This window comes from Lissotriton helveticus, chromosome 8 (genome assembly GCF_964261635.1).
Source record: "Lissotriton helveticus chromosome 8, aLisHel1.1, whole genome shotgun sequence".
NCBI classification, from domain to species: Eukaryota; Metazoa; Chordata; class Amphibia; order Caudata; family Salamandridae; genus Lissotriton; species Lissotriton helveticus.
Window position 1 is genome coordinate 996,242,552 of NC_136069.1, and position 11,775 is coordinate 996,254,326.

Here is an 11,775-nt window from a genome sequence, read left to right on the forward strand (position 1 = left end):
TAGTCTGTCCCTGGCCCAGTGCATCATGGGAACAGGGCAGACCAAACTACCAAGCCAATTCTTCACCAGAAAGGAGACAAGCTACCGGGGACCGGTTTCTGGCATTTCAGCCTCGTCGGCCCGGCTTGCTTGAATCCTGATGGAGCAGTGAGCAAGGGACTCATGTCTGAGTATACCCTGCCACACCTATAGTGGCCAAAAACGATTCAGAAAAGGGGGTGGTGATGAACAGAGTGTCTGAATTAAGCAGACCACTCTTACCCAGTCCAAAGATCAGGGCTTGATCCATCACCGTTATTTAGCTCACTGCCCCATCCCAGCTCAGAACCTGGCTATATGCAAATTAGTCTGTCCCTGGCCCAGTGCATCATGGGAACAGGGCAGACCAAACTACCAAGCCAATTCTTCACCAGAAAGGAGACAAGCTACCGGGGACCAGTTTCTGCCATTTCAGGCGTAGTCGGCCCGGCTTGCTTGAATCCTGATGGTGCAATGAGCAAGGGACTCACATCCCCGGTAGCTTGTCTCCTTCCCAGTACAAGAATTGGCTTGGTAGTTTGGTTTGCCCTGTTCCCATCATGCACTGGGACAGGAACAGACTAATTTGCATACAAGTTCTGAGCTGGGATGGTGCAGTGAGCTAAAAAACGGTGATGGATCAAGCCCTGATCTTTGGACTGGGTAAGAGTGGTCTGCTTAATTCAGGCACTCTGTTCATCACCACCCCCTTTTCTGAATCATTTTGTCCACCATAAGCGTGGAAGGGTATACTCAGATGTGAGTCCCTTGCTCATTGCACCATCAGGATTCAAGCAAGCCGGGCCGACGACACCTGAAATGGCAGAAACCGGTCCCCGGAAGCTTGTTTCCTTCCCAGTACAAGAATTGGCTTGGTAGTTTGGTTTGCCCTGTTCCCATCATGCACTGGGACAGGAACAGACTAATTTGCATATAGCCAAGTTCTGAGCTGGGATGGTGCAGTGAGCTAAAAAACGGTGATGGATCAAGCCCTGATCTTTGGACTGGGTAAGAGTGGTCTGCCTAATTCAGGCACTCTGTTCATCACCACCCCCTTTTCTGAATCATTTTGTCCACCATAAGCGTGGAAGGGTATACTCTTATGTGAGTCCCTTGCTCATTGCACCATCAGGATTCAAGCAAGCCGGGCCGACGACGCCTGAAATGGCAGAAACCGGTCCCCGGAAGCTTGTTTCCTTCCCAGTACAAGAATTGGCTTGGTAGTTTGGTTTGCCCTGTTCCCATCATGCACTGGGACAGGAACAGACTAATTTGCATATAGCCAAGTTCTGAGCTGGGATGGTGCAGTGAGCTAAAAAACGGTAATGGATCAAGCCCTGATCTTTGGACTGGGTAAGAGTGTACTGCTTAATTCAGGCACTTTGTTCATCACCACCCCCTTTTCTGAATCGTCTCCCTTATCTGAGGTTAATAAATAAGTCTTTTATATTACAGCTTCTGTGCCAATCTCTTCTTTGTTGGTTTAAAAGAACCAGGTGCATCAGTGAGACCCCTGAGAAGGTTTTTATTTTCTACAAATCTATGTTTTCCAGCGTAGATACCCCGCAGTGCCTGGAAAGATTATGCTCATGATGGTGGACATTTTCGCCTCTCCTAGGTGGGCGTCTAAACTGGGTGGCTGATTGCCCTGGAGCGCTTGTGCGAAATACTAGGGCAAAAAGATTTTCCACCACATGTGCCCTGGCCATCGTGAGCTCGATACTATCCAAGGAATTTGTTGTTGCTACCAACCTACCGGCCCTAACTATGTCTTCCCTAATTACCGACCGGCATCCTCTCACGTGCCGTATCCAATGGATTGATTTGTTTATTAGGGAATCCTCACTCTCTGGTCTTTTATTCGCAGCTAGTTTTGGGACATTCACCATGACAATTTTTAATGAACTTTGTATTTCCATAGAGCAATAAGCCAAGTGCCTATTTTGTTCCTCTGCCCATAGCTGGGTGAGATGTGATGCAGTGATACCATTCTGATGTACCTCCGTCTTGCATAATCTGTTGGAAAAGGGTTTTCGCTATGGCTATTAATGGCATTCGGCCTAGTGGGATTCGGGATCGGTCGAGAATTTATTAAGGGTATCATTCTAAGCTCATCCCCGGGCCTACCCGAACTAAGTGTAGCCTTATTAGCCTGCGTTTGATTGGAATGTGGGGTGATCGGCGGTATGGCCCTAGATGCTGTGTGTAAGTGTCCTAGGTCTTTGTCTTCCCTTGTGGCCCTTGGTTGCAATCGGTCAGATGTCAATGATTTTACCAACGCTATTAGATCCACAATCTGGCCTCTCATACCCATTTCTTGCCTCATCGAGATAACTTGCTGGAGTAAGTCTTGATGTTCCTTAGATGAGTTTAGCCCCCTGTCCCTACCCTACTCAGGAGTGGCCAGGCATAACTGGGGTACCTGTGCCCCACCCTCATCTCTTGTTTCTTTATTAATATTATCAAGTAACGGGAGAAATCTATTGGTGTACTGCACCATGGTGTCGATATGATCTATGTTGGCTACACTCTCTTTAGATATTCCTTCCTCCTTAGTGCTTTTATCGGTTTTTCTTGCAGGTGTTTTGTGAAACATTGCCGGGATGGTAGTAGTGTGTGTTTTATCTTCATGGGCCGGCCTATTTGGAGGTGGGACACTAGTTACTTGTGTCGTAGGCTCTAGCTCTAAGATACCCTCACACTCCTCTATCAGGGTATCGATTCGTTCTAGGACACAATTACTACTTGCATGAGTTTGGAGGTTACTTGCCCTTTTACCCCTTCTACTCCGAATTGAGCTAGTGCCACCAGTCTCCCCCCATCCTCTCCCCCACCCAACAGCTTCCTTTTGCCCTTTGGTGGTAATCGGCGGCTTACAATATGACTTTACCAATCAGACTGGGTATAATATTTAACGTCTATTCATAATTTACTACAGTGTGTCACTTATAGTGTAAGGGTAAAGTCCTTGTGACATCATTGTAATGGGGACATTTCATGATGAAGTTAGTCCAACTCTTTACAGATAAATGTGTGGAATCGAGGTCTTTAAAAAACAGTCACAACCGGGATAGCTACAACAGTACCTGTGAGGGATATCAGTCACAACTGGTTCGCCAGTGCAGCACTCCAACCTGCGTGGAAGACGTTAGGGGGATGGCCCTGCCCTGCCTCCTCCTGCCACTGAAGGGCACAGACGGGACCGCCCTTGGTCTGGGCTTCGTCTGGGCACTGCCCGCATGCGTCCCGCGTTGCGTGGGTCTCGGTCTGTTTTTGTAGGCGCCTCCTGGCGCTGCGGCGGTGACGATGACAGCAAGGGAGTCTGGGGAGTGTAGTCCAGCACTCTCCGGCTCCCCGTGAAATTCACCCAGCTCTCAGCAGACTTGGCCCCCACCTTAGGACTCTCCAGACAGCAGGTAGGCTTCCCCAATCTATCTACCAATCTCCTTACCCCCTTAGGTAGTTTCTTCAAGTAGCCCAACAAAGCTAGCATAGGGTCCATAGTCAGCTCTAAGCTAATTACTTCTCCTAGCTTACTAAATATTTGTTCCCAGGTGAGGGAGGCCTGGTGTTTCATGTATCCAAGAATGTGCGTGTGAGCTCTGCGCCACTCTATAATGGAGATTAAGATCTGGGGCTCCCAATCCTCCCAGTGAATAGGGTTGTATCAGAAAGTCACATTTGACTCTAGCCTGTTTCCCAGCCCATGCCAGTTTGATCAACAACATTCTAACTTTTGTAAAGAAGTGTTGTGATAAAACCATCAAAATATTTACAAAGAGGAATGAAAACTGTGGTAGTACAATAATCTTCACGAGGGACACACGTCCCATTAAAGATAGGGGCCGCCGTATCCAGCATTCAATGTCTTCCTCTAGGCAGCTCACCAGTTTCCCATAGTTCTCCGTGAATACTATGTCTGAGTTCATGTGCACTTTGACACCTAAGTACCGCACCGGTCCATTGGAGCAGGTATTCAAGTTTAAACGTGCAGCGACCGGGGGTCAATGGAAATATAATGGATTTGGACCAGTTGACTTTTAATCCAGATAGTTCCCCATACAATACCACTTTCCTGAGCACTGGTGCAATATTAAATTCCAGGTCTCTTACATAGAGTAACGTATCGTCAGCATATGTTGATACTATTATGTTATATACAGGGAATCTGATTCCTCTGTGTCTATGGTATTCCTGGAGTGCGCATGCCAACGGTTCAGCCACCAGCGCATATAGTAGTAAGGGTAGTGGACACCCTTGACGTGTTACTCTAGAAATCCCAATGGGTGCTGTCAGCACATCTCCTATTTTCACTAGCCGAAGGGTCACTATACAGAACTCCTACTAGTTGTAGATATATTTCCCCTAAAGCCATTCTGCACAGCACCCGGCTCATAAAGGCCTACTCTACCGAATCAAATGCCTTCTCTATATCTAGGAAGACAGCCACCACCTTTGTCTCTGGTCTAGTGTGTTGTATAGGTCCAAACACCATCCTTAAGTTATAAGTTAAGTTACTTCCCGGTACAAAGGCTGCTTGCTCTGGCTTTACCAGCAACAGCACCAAAGGGGCCAGGCGACTGGCCAGCACCTTAGCAAAGATCTTCGTGTCCACGCAAAGGAGCGGGAGAGGTCTGTACGGTGCACACTCATCTTTGGGCTTCCCTGCTTTTGAAATGGTTATTACCATTGCCTCTCTCATTGTCAGTGGCATCTGTCCCTCCTCACTCATTTCTTCAAAAAGCGCCTTCAGGTGTGGGATTAATTGCTCTGCAAATGTTTTGTAGAACATAACTGTTAATCCATCTTGCCCTGGAACATTCACAGCTCTCATCGTTTTTAGCGCTGCTAGCACCTTGTGTGCGTCCAAAGGGCGCATTAGGTATTCCCTATGTGCATCTTCCAGCCATGGTAGCTTGATATACTCTAATTTTTTCGTTATTTCTTCCCCCGCACGTGCTCTAGTACTATGTAGGTGTGAGTAGTACTAGCTAAATCTGTTAGCTACCTCTATGGGATCATGTATCGTCTCCCCTGCCTCTGTACATATTTCCGCCACTCCTGACATATCCCTCCTAAGTCTTAGTAGGGACGCCAGTACCACGCCTGGCCGCTCGCTCTCACCATAGGTCCGAGCTGTGGCATAATTCCCCAAGTGTTTCACCTCATTGTCTGCAACTTCGTGAAATTTGTTCCGTGTAGCTTTCAGTTCTGTAAGAGTAGCTTCACCTTCACCCTCTAGTATCCATTTCTCTATATCGTTCAGGCGGCCTTCTAAAGTAGCCAGACAGCCTCTAATTGTTCGGAGTACTCCCGAGTGTTTCGATATTGCCACCCCTCTTATATACACCTTGAATGTTTCCCATACTGTCGAGAACTTCCTAACAGAACCTACATGTAATTCAAAGAAGTCGTCTATGGCTTCCAACATTTCTGCCTTGATTGCTGCATTTAGGAGTGAATACGGGGGAAACCTCCACGTGAATGGAGCGTTTCTCTTCTCGGGGCTATCTATAGTCAGGTTAATTAAGAAGTGATCTGAGTACGAGTGTACCTCACAGGGCCGGACCGAAGTATTAACTATTCTAGAGACAAACCTGTAGTCTATCCGAGTATGCAGGTCAATGGGGGCTGAGTAATACGTGAAGCCGCTTTGGTTTGGTTAGCGGTGCCTCCATACGTCTACCAAATCCAGCCGCAGCTTCACATCCTGTATGGCTCTAGCTGCTGCTGAAACTCGCCACTGCAGACTGCCAGAGCGGTCACGCTCTGGTTCCGTTACACAGTTAAAATCCCCTTCCCAAATAAAAGGCAATGTGCCATATTTGCTGAGCTTTTCACCTAATTTAACATAGAACTGTGGATTATCATAGTTTGGCCCATATACATTCACTATCACTTTGTCCCTCCCACAGCCCCTGCATCTGGTAATGACGTATCGGCCTTCCGGGTATGTATCGAAGTTGTCAAGCTGAAATCCCTATTTCCGGCCAACCCACGTTAGTACCCCCCTAGCGTGTGTGGTGACTCCTGCTGCATGGAAAGAGCCGGGTAATCTTCTAGTCGTAAGCTTGCAACTGTTGTTGGGCAAATGGGTTTCCTGAAATAGTGCTATATCTACATTATGCCTAACTACATAGGCAATCACTTTTCTAATTTTCCCGAATTCGTTTAGACTTCGCACATTCCACATTAGTAGACTAATATTACTCTGGTGGCTTTTCACCATGTCTACATGTATTTGCCAAATCACCGCTGATCATGTTATGCTGTTTAACTGCCACTGTATGTTCTGCATACACTGCTCGCTGCCATTCAGACCTTAAACATTCGATGTTTTGTTGCTTTCTAAACAATCCCCCCACCCTCACACCCCACCCACGCTATGCTTTCCTCAACTTCGCATAGGCGATAAACATGTCCCAATCCCTCCCCCTTAGCTCCCAACAATTGAATTTCAACATTGTGGGCAACTAAAGCTCAACGTTGTGGTACTAATGCCTCTGACCTACTTGCAGTGGGTAACACTCGAGGGCGGATGTTGCCCGCTCACCTGTACCGGCTCAGTAGCTGGCCGTATACGGTAACCGTTTCAGGCTACTTGGAAATGAAAAGCCTTAGGGACAAAAAAATAAGCATCCGTTATAATCTCTACATTTAAGTTTAGTATTTTGTTGCAACCATTAACGACAGGGTAATGTCCTGTGTTATGTACCATTGCCTATTACTAAGGCACCCGCTACTATACTCCTTATGTTCAATTTGCATATTTTAGACTATGGTAAGCCCACCTTAATTACTACTCACAGACAATTGTTATTTCAAACGTTATGTAACCACAATTGGCTGTAAATCGAAAAGTCACCCTGGATATCTGTTCAGTTTTAAATGGCTCCTTCTACTCCTGTTCTTCATTTTCCACTCCATGCAGCGGCTCAGTGTTGTGACGTTGTCTCCCTGCTTTAACATAGTCTTTGAGCGCTTTTTGCGATGTTTTAGGGTCAGTGAAAATTCTTGATTTGCCTTGCATGATTACTCACAGTCGGGCAGGGTATAACATGGTGTATTCCAGTTGTTGGTCTTTTAACTGTCTCTTCAGCTGCGCAAATTGTCTCCGCGCTTCTTGCACTCTCATGGTGAAATCCGGATAGAGGGATATTGTGGAGCCCTCATACTGCAAGTCTCTTTTATCTCTAGCTGCTTTTAGCGCTGCGTTCCAGTCTCTATAATTCAATAATTTAGCTATTCTAGGGCGCGGTGGAGCACCAGGCAGGGGTCGCTGGCCCAACGATTGGCGAGCACGTTCCACCGCAAATATGTCTGAAAAAGTTTCTCCGCCTAATAAGGACACCAGCAACTTCTCTGTGTAGATCTCCATGTTTCCCATTGGGGTTGATTTCCGGAGTCCTGCAATACGTATATTACATTGCCTCGATCTAGCTTCTAAATCCTCTGCCTTATCTTGCAATATGTTGAGAATCTTTGCCATTTGCTTTTGAGTAGTGTCCATTTCTGTTTGTACTTCTTTGACCTCTGTCACTCTCCTCCCCGTCCTATCCAATCTTTCGGCGTGCTTATCCAGCCTTTCTGTGACAGGGTCCATTCTATACGCCAAGGAATCTATTTTCCCATCGATGGCCGTTATACTTTTTTGTAACTATGCGAACATCTGTCTGACATCTCCGTCACTGCTCTCTTCTCCTTCTTTGGTAGGATCCCCATACTGTTCTCCTTCCGCCTCTTTTTCTCTAGTTTTGCGCTGCTCAAAATTGATCTTGGGCTGCGATTTGTTGACTTTCCCCATTGCTGCTGTTCCCAGAGTGCCAGTATATGGTGTAGTAATTCTACTGTGGTAGCTTCTGGGGGTAGTATGTAGAGCGCTAGCGCACTTATCACTTTGTCAACTCACCACCCTCTTTCAGTGGTCGTACCCCCGCTCCACAATGCAGAAACGCAGGCTCTGATCCACCATCTCCCTATTCGCACCTCTGCACTGCAGCAATGTTTATTCACGATACCTTGTGGCTCCAGCTGCTTATCTGAGACATTGTTTATCTGTATATGGTTTTCAGTGGGAACCCCTCTTGAGCGATTCCTTAATTAGACAAGACCCCAGGCCTGGGATATTATTCACTGGACTGCTCACCTCAGCCACAGCATCTCCGCTTCCTTAGTGCTACAATCAGGACTCTGCTCATAGCAGCGTGGGAATATCTATAGCAGTGGTTGCTGATTGTTTCTGTTAGTGCAAACTCCTGTTTGCTCAGATGGTTCCTGGGTGTATCAGAGCATGTGCTACATGCCACCAAGCTATCCACGCACGTATCTCAAGGCTTGAGTGCTCTGCACTGTGGTGTCAATTATAATTCTGCAGTACAGTCCAAGACAATCGCGGCTGCCCCTCAGTGTGATGCCATAGGTCTATCTCCTGCTATCCAGCTCACCAGGACTGGGCAAATGCAAAAGAAGGAGGTGGGGGGAAGGTGGACCGACCCCCAGCTGATTCCACCTCGTTGTTTCTTAAGAACCTGGTGTTTAGTGCCTGCTTCAATACCACGTTTGCGGCAGCCCTGCACACCACTACCTGAGCTGCGCAGGGAGTTGTGCCGTTCAAAGTCTGTGCCTCGTGTGGTGCAGCTTCTGCTCTACCGCTGCTGGTGCTTTAGCATTTCTCGCCTTCCAGGCGTCCCAGGAGACTCCCACTTACTTATCTCGGGCGGTGCACCGTCTCGCCTCCAGCTCACTAGTTCTCTTCGTTATGCGAGCTCGCAGTTTAAGGACCGTTGCGTTCGTGTTTAGGCCCAATCTCCTTGGCTCCTTCGCCTACGCGTCCCATGGCTGCGGACCTGCGTGTTGTCTCTCTAGCTGCCAGCGTCTTCCATATGCAGTCCATTGTGCTGGAGCCGGCCGATCTCTTCCAGGCCCCAGGCTGAACGTTATTTCAAAACCGCTGCTAGTTCGTGTGTAACTCACTGCCTTACGATCCCTGTAGCTGCCGTCATAGTGCCCACACCATCAGTGCTCACTCCACCCTGCGCGCACACCCTTACATACCAAGGAAACCATGAGACATATTTGTGGGAACGCAGTGATGCAGGTTTATTTCATACAACACAGGTCCTGGTAGGTGGGTCATCTTACAGGCGATCCAACGCGGCAGCCTCTCGCTGACCCGCATGCCCAAGGAGCCATCTTGCACGGCGAGGCGATGCTCAGACGGTGCAGTACATTATCACTTTATTTTGTTATACTCCCGCCCCCCCTGGGAGATGAGGCACACCCCCGGTCAGTTCAGGCCCCCCGACCGCCCGAAGGACTAACGGGGCGCCGACGCTGTTTCCTGGAACCCCCTCGGCTCCAGGTTCTTGGCTCGGGCACCCTACTGTGCCAGGCAGAGGTATTTAGACTGTATCCTTCTGCCGCAGAGGTACCCCTACTGTCCATCTGCTTCCAGATCGCCCTGTGACTCCGCCTGCAACATAAAACATGATCATTAAGGTATCCAAAACAAACTGTGCCCGCCGCTCTGCAGCTGGGTCAGGGTTCAGGGTGGGTACAGCGCAGAGCAGCCTCGGACTGCGCGGGAAGGAAAGGCCGAGCCTAGGTGCTGGCCTGGTCATATACCCTTGGACACGCCTCCCCCGTCCCCAGGAGAGCCCTCCCCATTGGTTGTTGGCCAGGTGGCTCAAGGGGGCGTGCTGCAGGCTACCCTTGCCCGACGTGTGGGACTAGGGCGCTGTCCCCCCATGCTCCCCTTCGTGTCGTGGTGCCAGCGGCATAGTGCCCACACCATCAGTGCTCACTCCGCCCTGCGCGCACACCCTTACATACCAAGGAAACCATGAGACATATTTGTGAGAACGCAGTGATGCAGGTTTATTTCATACAACACAGGTCCTGGTAGGTGGGTCATCTTACAGGCGATCCAACGCGGCAGCCTCTCGCTGACCCGCATGCCCAAGGAGCCATCTTGCACGGCGAGGCGATGCTCAGACGGTGCAGTACATTATCACTTTATTTTGTTATACTCCCGCCCCCCCTGTCAGGGCGGCGAGATGAGGCACACCCCCGGTCGGTTCAGGCCCCCCGACCGCCCGAAGGACTAACGGGGCGCCGACGCTGTTTCCTGGAACCCCCTTGGCTCCAGGTTCTTGGCTCAGGCACCCTACTGTGCCAGGCAGAGGTATTTAGACTGTATCCTTCTGCCGCAGAGGTACCCCTACTGTCCATCTGCTTCCAGATCGCCCTGTACTCCGCCACAGCTCTGGAGGAGGCCCCCGTCGATGACAGAGCCCCCCCACCTACCCAGTTACCAGCACCCTGCCGCCGACAGGGCTTCCTGTAGGTCTAGTAGAAAGACATCCATTCCTAGCCCAGACAAATGTACTCCGTCGCTTTCATAATATCCTTCAGTCCTTTCCTGTATCAGCGCATGCCTAATGAACCCCAGGCCCCTCCTTTCCATGAATTTCTGCATGGACCTGTTGACCCTCTTCCGGCCTTGCTCTATCGCAACTGGCGACCGTGCTCCCCTCCAGACCTTGCGGGGCACAATCTCAGACCATATTACATCCGTGGCTCCCAATTGGGCTCTGGAGGAGGCCCCCGTCGATGACAGAGCCCCCCCACCACCTAGCCGCTTTCGGTCGCTGTTTAGTGCACCTTTATCATAATACCCTTCCGGTTTCTCTCTGTATTAGTACCTGCCAATGAAGATTTCTTGCTACGGTTCTCAGGTCATGCTAACAATTACATGGGTCTTAGGACACGCCCTTAGTTACATGAGCTGCCCCTCTTATGGGGATTGCTTGGCGACGGTTCCTAGGCCACGACCTTTAGCCACATAGGCCACACCACCTACAGAGATTCCTCGGGTACTGTTAGTATGCAAGTGACTATTTGCATCATTGTGTCTGCTGAGAATGGAAGACCAGTGATATCCGTCCCCGCAGGGAGGTGGGATTATGATAGGTATCCTGTAGCCCAAACATTTACTTGCTGCATGGGCACAGTGCTGTAATCATCATGACAATGATTGTCCTGGCAACTCACTGCAAGATCCTTATTTGAGATTGGTTAGAGCCAATTCTCAGGTACCCTTAACCGTCCATGTCATTCCCAGTTCTCAGTGTAAAGAGTTTGCCATTGTTGCAGTGCTCTCCTTGTACCTGAGTTTGGTACTCTTTGGTGCATGCCACGCCACTTTTCTCTTACAACACACTGTTTGCTTTTTCTCACGTGTCCTTTACCTATGCACTTGCACAAGTGCCCACATTGCCTACGTAACGTTTGTTCTTGTGCCCGGGTGTCTGGTATGTATTGCGTGCTATACCTCTAATTATACTGTATGCTCCCTTGCAATCTGCACACTGTTGTACTGTTTGCTACTTCCTGCATTTTACTTACTCACAATTGTCACTCTTACCTCATGTAACTTGTCTGTTTTCGTAGGTTTTCACCTGTCATTTACTGCAAGTTTCCCACCGTCGTTTACTGTACCTATTGAGCCCCACTCAGGGTGACGTGTTTGCCGGCCAAGCATGGCATAATCGATTTTGTAGTGCGGGCCAGGAGGGTGGCTGTGCTCCTGCTCTAGCGAACACATTGAGAGGTACTCAAGTACCAGCGGAAACGGTCCGCTATGGCTGCGTTTCTTGTTGTTGTACGGAACAATTAATTACGTGTCACAGTGAATGATAAGTGGATGGCGGGAGTGCATGAAAGGATCGGAGTGGTACCCCCGGGGAGCCACAAGCA